We start from the raw sequence: 10,132 nt of genomic DNA, 5'->3' as shown, positions 1-10,132 counted from the left end.
AGATAGCCAGATTGTTTTTTGTGGGAGTCCCAGGGGCCCCTACACTCAGAGGACACATGTCAGATTCTCTGAGTGGTCCCGTTGTGGCTCCTTTTCTTAGGTTTGAGGTGAGAGGACCCCGTGGGGCCATTTGAACTTAGCATACCAGTAGGTCTGTCATAAATACTCCTAATTCCAACCTCCATCCTTTTATGTAAGAGAAGGGTAGGTGTGAAGTGGAAGAGGGGATCAAGGGTGAGAGTCCCAAAATGGATTTTGATCCCTTCTAACGTAAATCCTACACCACGATGTTCTCTCTTTTACTTTAGAATGTGGCACTGTTAGTCCTGATGCCTCTGCTAGAACTTCTGTTGCACATCTTCTCACATCTCTGTTTACTAGAGAAACCAAACACTGGGGCCATTGCTCAACTGTAAAGGCAGTCTATCGTATTCCTTTTGGATTCTAGGAAAAATGCCATTCCTTGAAAGTTTGCCTTCGTGATGTGGTAGCCCTCTAGTAAAGGTCTGTGCCCAGTCCTTGCTCTGGAAATGTGCCCTCAGCACGTGACTGAAATTCAATAAATGGAAAGTAACATTAACACATAAAATAAGGATTTCCACCAAAGAAGAACAAAGAGCTGCTGTGTGCTATGTTTACCTACCCTTGTGGGGGAGTCTACAAAATATTCCAGTGAAGAAGCCCAAGGATTCTGCTTAGAGCTAGAATGGAGGTTTTGAGTTCTGGAACAGAGAGCTTATGGCTTCTGCTTAGTAGGTAAATTTTCTTCTCTTCCCTTGCATATGAGTTGGGCAGAACTGACTGCTTTTCATGTGTTTCAAGAGCACCATGAAAATGCTATTGATGGAGTCTTTGTGCTTGGCCTGGTGGGTTGACTGAAAACTGATCAGAGCACCAAAGTTAATTCAACTTAGTTGTTAATAATAGTTAATAGGACAGATGGTTGGTAACAGAACAGACTTGCTGATCATTACTTTGTGCTCACTTGGCAAAATAATGTGAAAAAGAAACCCATATCTCAACTGGCAAATAATGTCTTTATGCATTCATAGTACAAATGCTTCCTGGGAGAAGATATAAGATACTACTGTTTTTATAGAGATGACTTTCTCCTGATGTGGAATCAGGAAGATGACCTCCAGCACCAAGTTAAGCCATTCTGATCTTAAAGGAACTGGCCCATCTGTGGAGTTAGGGCTTCAACGTAATTTTGGAGGGACACAATTCTATCCATAACGAATGCCTCATGATGTTACTACTTATTGCGTAGTCTATGTTCTCTTCTCTCCCACCTCGGTCATATATCTGGCTTCCATATATGTGGGGTTCTATATTACACAGTATTTCATTCTGGGTTCTACATTCTATTCCATGGATCTATTTGCTACTCTTGTGCCAAGATCATGCCCTGAACTACTAAAGCTTTGCAATAAGTCATGAAAAACAAAAACAAATAAACAAAAAAGAAAAGAAACTGACCCGTTAGTCATTTGTCTTGTCCCAGTTGGCTGTTACTGTATAAAAACTACTCCCAGGCCAGGTGTGGTGGCTCATACCTGTAATCTCAGCACTTTGGGAGGCCGAGGTGGGTGGATCACCTAAGGCCAAAAGTTCGAGACCAGCCTGGCCAACATGGTGAAACCTTGTCTCTACTAAAAATACAAAAATTAGCTGGCCATGGTGGCAGGTGCCTATAATCCCAGCTACTGAGGAGGCTGAGGCAAGAGAACCACTGGAACCTGGGAGGCGGACATTGCAGTGAACCAAGATCACACCATCGCACTCTAGCCTGGGTAATAAGAGCGAAGCTCCATCTCAAAAACAACAATAAAAACAACAATGACAACAAAAATGACTCCCAAATTTAGTTTTAAAACAAGAAGCATTTCTTATTGCTTGTGGGTCTACACATCAGCTGAGTGCTTCTTTGTCTTAGCTTGGCTGACTTATGTGACTTCAGGCAGCTGTGGATTGCATGCACAGCCTTGCTGATCTTGGCAGGTCTCTCACAAGGTCTATTAGAATATCTGATGTCTTTCCACATAGTCTTTAGCAGGCTAACTCAGACTTGTTCACATGTTCATGAGGGGTTCCAAAAGAAAAGAGTAGGAATGTGCAAGGCCTCCTGAGGCCTAGGCTTGGAGCAGGACCACCATCACTTCTGTTGTACTCTATTAGTTAAGGTCCAGATTAAAAATGTAAGGAGGAGACTCTACCCCTTAAATGGAGGAGCTGTAAAATCACATTGCAAAGGGCTTGGAGACCCAGAGGGCATTATTGGACCATCAGTGGAATCACCTACCATACTCCACAAGCAAAAATTTCCAGAAGCTGCCATGCTATTTTACAAGGTCACAGCTGCCTTGGGGAACACAGAGGCTTTCAAACCACAAATGCAACTCTGATCAGAATCCAACCTGAGAGTTCCCATCCTGGTTTCTCCCGTCTGCCGCAGTTCCTGCTGCCAGTAGTCACTGTCATGAGCTTCTTGTAAGCATGATGCCTGGCCGTCCATATTTGCTAATTTAGATGTGCAATATTCGAGTAAGAGACAAGAGGATTAGTTTTATGATTAAATCAGGGAGAGTAAAATTTCAGTTGGATAAATGATTTGAATGAAAGCTCTGCATTGTCAGTGAGGTTAAATGTCACTCTAAGTAAATAAGATTTCAAATATAATTGATTGATGGATTCAACAAGCACTTATTGAGAATAAGTGCACAGGACACTATAATTAATAGGTTAGGCTCTCAACCCTATTGCACACTAGAATTTGATTCAATTGTACTTGAGTACAACTTGGACATCAGTATTTTCTAAATTTCCCCAAGTGATTCTCATGTGCATCCAGGGTTTAGAACTGCTGGGTTAAATTATTGACTCAATTTGTGGAAGCCAATCTACTCAAGTATACCACGGTTAGACTGTGGCTCTGAGGTTGGTTGCAAGTATTCTTTCTGTCAATCATATTTAGGGAAATCGAACCATAGGCATGGCACCCTGTACTGTACTCATACCAGTAGGCAAGGGTGAAATCACGGAAATCCTACCTGTGGGAAGATTGGAGTGTAGGCAAGGGGATGAGATGGTAAGATAACATAGGGATAATTGGGGGAAATGCTATAAAGGATTATAAAGGCTAGGGCAGTGCTTCTCAAACTAGAATGCGCATATGAATCACCTGATATTATTAAGATGAAGCTTCTAATTCAGTAGGGCCAGAACTGGGCTTCTGTAATTTTGCAAGCCTCCCAGGTGATGGTGGTGCTGCTGCTCTCTGGACCATCCATAGCTCTAGCAGTCACAGCTGTTATACTACACAGTTTCCACCTTGGTCTTCCAGGGGATTTTTTTCTTATAGAAACATTTTTCTGGCCGGGTGCGGTGGCTCAAGCCTGTAATCCCAGCACTTTGGGAGGCTGAGACGGGCGGATCACAAGGTCAGGAGATCGAGACCATCCTGGCTAACACAATGAAACCCCGTCTCTACTAAAAAAAAATACAAAAAAAACTAGCTGGGCGAGGTGGCGGGCGCCTGTAGTCCCAGCTACTTGGGAAGCTGAGGCAGGAGAATGGCGTAAACCCGGGAGGCAGAGCTTGCAGTGAGCTGAGATCCGGCCACTGCACTCCAGCCCGGGTGACAGAGCGAGACTCCGTCTCAACAAAAAAAAAAAAAAAAAAAAAAAAAAAGAAACATTTTTCTGATTTTATAGTGCAGATCGAATGGATGTATGAATTTCCCTTATGGACATTTGCTTTGAAATGTAATTTTGCCAAATGAACCAGTCCACTCACACTTACTTGGACTTTGGAGAATTCACGCAAGAGCTAGAGCCCTTGGTTAGCCCAGTTGTCCCCCTTGGAGGGACTATGGCAAGTGGAAAGCGCAGAGGCTTGAAGTCACAGGGCTGAGTTCAAATTTCTGCTGACTCTTTCTCAATAGGTAACTTTGAGAAAATCGATTAAACCTTCTGAGTTTCAGTTTTCTGTATGTAGAATAGAATGGGGTTGTTGAGTAAGTTAAGTAGTCTTGTGTCTATTTGAAGTAGCTGTCACAGCCTCCAGCGTGGAGTAGGCTCTCGTTTAATAATCGTTGTCCTTATGACTGTGTGCTAGCCACAGTGCTAGGCCAGTGGAGATGAGTGAGACTCAGACTCCCCTTGAGAGGTGGAAGGGAAGACAGACAAGGAACCCATTCATGACAGAGAGCCTGATGGCTCAAGGGAGGAGCCAGTTTTTAGCCGAGGGTGCCTCTGTGCTGGGAGACAAGGGGACACTTGACTGTCTGACTCTCTGATGTGTGATCTCCCTGCTAAGAGTTTAACACGAGATCTTCTCTTGTTTTTCAGACTGAAAACAAAGCTCAGTAGGCAGTCCTTCTCCCCAAAAAGCTTGATTCTGACTCACATTTTTTTTTTTTTTTTTTCCTACAAGAGTTGAGCTGAAAATCCAAATGGGTCTATTGGCTTTACAGGGAGATGCCATTTAAAATAGGAGAGGGTTCAAAGTTCCTCTGGAGCAATGAGTCTTTCCTTAGGGGGTAAGGAGAAACTACAGAACAATCCAATCATTCTTCCTGGAAGAAGAAAGAAGGAAAGAAAAAAGAAGAGGAAGCAGTTTCTCAGCTTTGTAAGGGAATGGAGAGTAGAGTTCTACATTGTCTGAAATTCATTTCAAGGGAAGCAGTTTTGGCTGCTGTACTTCCTCATACTCCAGTGTGGACTTAGTAATTAGAGCTTCAAAAATTGAACCTTGACTCTGTTGCCACACTTTACATGATCAGAGAAAAATGTCTTTAGATTTTTTGGTGTGTCTGATTGGAAGAGGTTAACAAATTCGTACCTTGTCTGATGATTTGAAAATTGTTGCTACAGAAATTGTCGCTTTAAAACAATCAGGGAAAGAAGTTAGAAACATCAGGATTTGGAGGAACTGGAGAACTCAATATAGAATATTTGCCGATAGAGGCCGGGCACGGTGGCTCACGCCTGTAATCCCAGCAGTTTGGGAGGCCAAGGCAGGTGGATCATGAGGTTAGGAGATGGAGACCATCCTGGCCAACATGGTGTAACCCCATCTTTACTAAAAATACAAAAATTAGCCAAGTGTGGTGGCATGTGCCTGTAGTCCTAGCTACTCAGGAGGCTGAGGCAGGAGAATCGCTTGAACCAGGGAGGTGAAAGTTGCAGTGAGCAGAGATGGTGCCACTGCATTCCAGCTTGGGCGACAGAGTGAGACTCCGCCTCAAAAAATATATATATATATTTGCCAACAGAAGCTTTGCATCTTGTTCTACAGCATTTGATGCACAAGTAACGGCCATGATGGAAACAGGACACTTGCCTCTGGCGTATCAATTGTTCTAAATAGAGGTCCATGCAGTGGGTATTGAAATGCAGACTTTACAGGTAGGGTCTGATTCCCCAGAATGCATCAGGGCTACTTCCTGGTGGCAGCATGACTCCTGTAGGGATGATTTGCATGTCTTCTGCAGGAAGGAGAAAGAGAGTTGTCCCTGTTCCTTTTCCTCTCCAGTTTCTTTCCTCTTGATTTCAACTTCCACACTTCTGCTGGATATATCTTTCTAGATAGCAATCTTGTTATGTGACATCTTGTTTTACAACCTTCACAAGCTCCCTCCCTATTGTTTATAGGATGCATTCCAAAAGTCAGAAGACCTAGGGCCTTCCCAAACTTCCTCCCCCGGCTTCTCAGAGCATCTCCTGTTCCTAGAAGAGCCCCTACTTGCAACTCCAGAGCGAGCTGTCTCCTCTGACTGACATTTATCACCTTCCCCCAGCATCCTGTCTGGGAAGTGTGGATGCATCCCAGCACTCTCTCAGATGGTGCTTTTGCCACGAAGCCATCCTCAGCTCTTTGAGAATCCATGAATCTCTCTCTTTTGGCCTCCCCTAGCTCTTGAACACACCTCTTTGGTAGCACTTTCCACGTGGTTTTAGCATTACTTTTTTGTCTCCCACTCTGGACCTTGGGCTGTGTACTGGCTTCTAGTAGGTCTCAGCGAGGGATTACTGAGCAGCAATGTAGCTAGCAGGAATGGGCCTCGTTCCACTTTTCCTGATCCACTTTATAAAGATTTTGTATGATTTGCCAGTGGTAAACTTGGTCTTACCATATCTGTGTCATAGAGATGTTTTGATGATACGTGCCGGTATGTATGGTAGGCTATTGATTCATATCCTCTGACTTTGCTAGTTTGTAGGTAAATTATCAATCAGGAAATTGGTAATCTTTTATTTTAAAGGTTGGGGGAGGACTCAAAGAATTTAGTGATATGCCAATATGACCCTTCAGGGCTAGCCTTGTGCTTTGAAAAATGAGAACTCAAGTCTTCTGAAGGAGTTTACTTTTGTCTGGGAGGATAGGATGAGATAAGTGTGGACTTGTAGGTGATAGGGTTCAGGGCACACTACCTCAGAATACAGCCTGCTGTCATACTGAATGTTTTAACCTGAAGGCATATGAGAAACAGCAGGTGCGGGAAGGACTCCCTGCCTCCCTGAAGCTGGTCATTGGCCCTCATGTGGGAGGTGCCCTCCCTGTACCTGGAGGAAAGGAGCATCCTTATCTCTGAGGATGCAGGGCTCCTGAGAGGTATCTGAACGAACAGGTTTTTGTTGTCTCCCTGTTTCCCACTCTTGCTCGCACCCTTTTGCCCTCTCATGTTTTTCCACAGCTTTCCACTCTCCGTCAAACCTAGAATGAAAACACTCAGGTTTCATTGTTTCTTCAGCTCTTCATTTCCTTACAAAGGCTCCATGTCATGTAAAACTTATATTGAGTAAATTTGCGTGCTTTTTTTCTTGTTAATCTTTCTTTTGTTGCAAGGACCCAGCTGAGAACCTAAGGTGGATAGAGGAAATATTTTTCCTCCGCTACATGGGTAAAGAGAAAAGCCACAGGTACACAGTAGGCATTCAATAAAGACTGGCTCCCTGATGCCAATGTGAACACAGGAAGAAGACAGCTGATCAAAGAAAGTGATTTATTTCTACTTTGGAAATGGTTCCACCCCTTCTCATGATTCCTACAAAGAAAACATGAGGTTCTACTGATTTTGAAGCTCATAGAAAAACTTCAGAAAAATTTCAGAGAATTGCTGTAATATCTTTCAGAGTCAGCTATCATCGAGAGGCACTTCTCACTTCTTTGAAGGAGACTGTTGTCAAATTTTTATAGAATTACTTCTCTGAAGAGCTCAAAGTATTGAAATGTATGTCCAAGGGCATGATTTTACTTATTTATTTATGTATGTGTTTTAGAGACAGAGTCTCACTTTGTCACCCAGGCTGGAGTGCAGTGGTGTGATCTTGGCTCACCACAACCTCTGCCTCCTGGGTTCAAGTGATTCTCATGCTTCAGCCAAGGACATGACTTTACTAACATATTTTTAAGTTATATTTCTTGTGAAAACAGATGAAGGACCAATATTTTCTATAACTTTACTGATTAGGATGAGGAGCAAATTTCCATAAAGGGCTTTCACTTTTATCTGAGGGTTACCCCGTAAGTCCGAGGTCTCATTGGGTCACAATGAAAAGTTTCAAAAGTAGGTCCTAGAATGAAATGTGAAAAGCATTGGGATTAGTGAGGCTGGAGAAAGATTAAACTCTCAAGTATTGAAGGCTGTTGTTCATGAGGAACTGGGCAAGTCTGGTAAGTCTGGAACTTAGGACACTAATGAGGAAGGCATTAATTTATTTTTGTATTCAACATTTGTTAAGCTCTTTTTATATGTTAGGTCCCACACACTAGGCAGTAGGTATACAAAAGAAAAGGAAAACTACCCTACTCCTGAAGACATTTGCAGCTCAGTTAGAGACACAGACATAGAAACAAATTGTTGGAGACTTTGGACAGCCATAGGCTAACTTGAAAATCCCATGTGGGAAATTATTGCCTAAGATTATTTGACATATAAGGTGCTAGGAACAAAGTGCTTATCACCTCCAAATAGAAAAACTACCCCAAAGAGGAGCTTCAGAAAGTGCTCTGAAGAGCCTACGGAAAAGCCTGGGAACCAATAGTAGTTTGCCCCGAGGGACAGAGCATGGGTTATTCAGGTTCTTAGCCTCTTATAGAGACCTCAGCCTTGGGTCTACCTGACATCCCAGGCCTCAGTGCCCTATCCTTGAAGGAGCATTGTGAAGTGGGTGGCAAAGTCCTAGGACATTTCTTGGGTCATGGTTTCAAGGGTGGAGCTTTGCTTTATTTATTTATTTTGAGGCAGTTTCGTTCTGTCACCCAGCCTGGAGTACAGTGATGCCATCGATCTTGGCTCACTGCAACCTCTGCCTCCTGGGCTCAAACGAATCTCATGCCTCAACCCACCACCCCGCGTAGTTGGGATTACAGGCATGCACCACCATGCCTAGGTAATTTTTGTATTTTTAGTAGAGATGGGGTTGCACCATGTTGGCTAGGCTAGTCTTGAACTCCTGGCCTCAAGGGACCCACCTACCTTGGCCTCCTAAAGTGCTGGGATTACAGGCGTGAGCCACGAGCCCCTCTGGAGTTTTCCTTTACATGCAAAGAGACTGAACTGCTCTTGCTCCCCAGGGCAGGACCTCTTTCATTCCTTCTCCCTCAGAATATTCAAACAGTTTCTCTCTCCTATTTTGCATGGCTGTGATGGGGCTAAAATAGGCCTGGAGGTGCTCTCAGGCTAGGAAGGCTGTGAGTGGGTGACTTGGTCAGCTTCATCCTAGGCCTTCAGGAGAAATCTCTCTCTTCTCTTTTCTTAGGAAAGCATGCCCTGGAGTTTATCATCAGAGTGACACAATCTAGAAGGCTGAGATGAGGATAGGGGAAGAGGTCCAGGGGCTGTTAGGCCTGCTTTGGTCCCGGCCTTGGTGGGCTCCTCCTTGGCTTGCAATGCTCCAACTATGGACACTTCAGCCTAGCTTTCTAGGAGACTCTGTCAAGCTTTGGGGCAAAAGCCACAGGAGAAGCCACTCAGGATTCAGGAATACTGAGTTTCAATAAAAAACTGAGCCAATATACTTAACGAGTTCGAACAAAAAGGTGAGAAAGAGAGTGGGAACATGCCTTCAAACCCATTGTGATTTGAACAATTTAGGGATAGCTGTCATAGCTGCTACCTAGCAACATCTTAAAAGAATGATCAAAAAGATGTATTTGGGAACAAATATATCACAATTGTCTATTGATTCAGTTTATAACAACTCCAAATAAGAAGTCTCAGGGCTGCCACAAGGCCCATGCTCTCAGACCAGGTGTGGATATTTTCTACTCAGAAGACACATTGACTTCCCACAGCATGCACCTCTGAACTCCCATGGCTGAGACGTGCACAGTCCATTTCCTCCTTCTGGACACTCTCAGAGCTGCTTTTCCCCAGTTTCTCCCATGTGCCTCACAACAGCTCTCCTGTAATTTAAATTCCACCTTTTCAGAACTACCCTAACCAATTTAGCGCCCTCTCGAGGCAGCAAGGCAGTGGCACCCTCTTATAAGCGGATACCATGTTCAAATTATTTTGGTTGCAATTTCACATTAGAAACAACTGGTATCTTTTGAAAAGTAGTAATAACTGGGTCCCGTCCTGGACAAATTGCATCACTATGTCTGGGGGTGGTGATTCTGATGCATGGTGAGGATGGAGAACTATTGATCTCACCCATCCCTCCTACCCTATTTGATTATAGACTCCTGGAGGTGATGGTGGTGGTGTGATAGCATCTTCTGCTTCCTTGACTGTCTCTCTCAACCTTGTTCCAAGGTGGTGAATGCTTGCTGCTCGTGACTGACTTTGTGACTTCTTTGAAGGCATCCTTTACCCAAGTGGCCCCATTGAATCCTCTCATCTTTCAGTTTAACATCTGAGAGAGGATTAGCAAAAAGGTGGGCTCACTTCCCACTTCTTCCAGGATGAGAGGACATTGCCACCATCCTGCCCTGCTATCTTTAGAGGCAGAGAGCTGTTGCAAGCCAGCTGAGGGAGAACTCGGGAAAAGAACGACAAACTTTTGACGAGGTGCCTAGATGCTGTCAGATCCAGATGAGGGTAAGAGATTTGAGCTGGGCCTGAAGAAGGAAGGAGCGCATGTGGCAAGCCTCTATTGACTGTGTCTCAGAGCAAACAATGCAA

Source organism: Macaca thibetana, chromosome 6, assembly GCF_024542745.1.
Source record: "Macaca thibetana thibetana isolate TM-01 chromosome 6, ASM2454274v1, whole genome shotgun sequence".
Taxonomy (NCBI): domain Eukaryota; kingdom Metazoa; phylum Chordata; class Mammalia; order Primates; family Cercopithecidae; genus Macaca; species Macaca thibetana.
Note: the sequence above shows the minus strand (reverse complement) of the source record.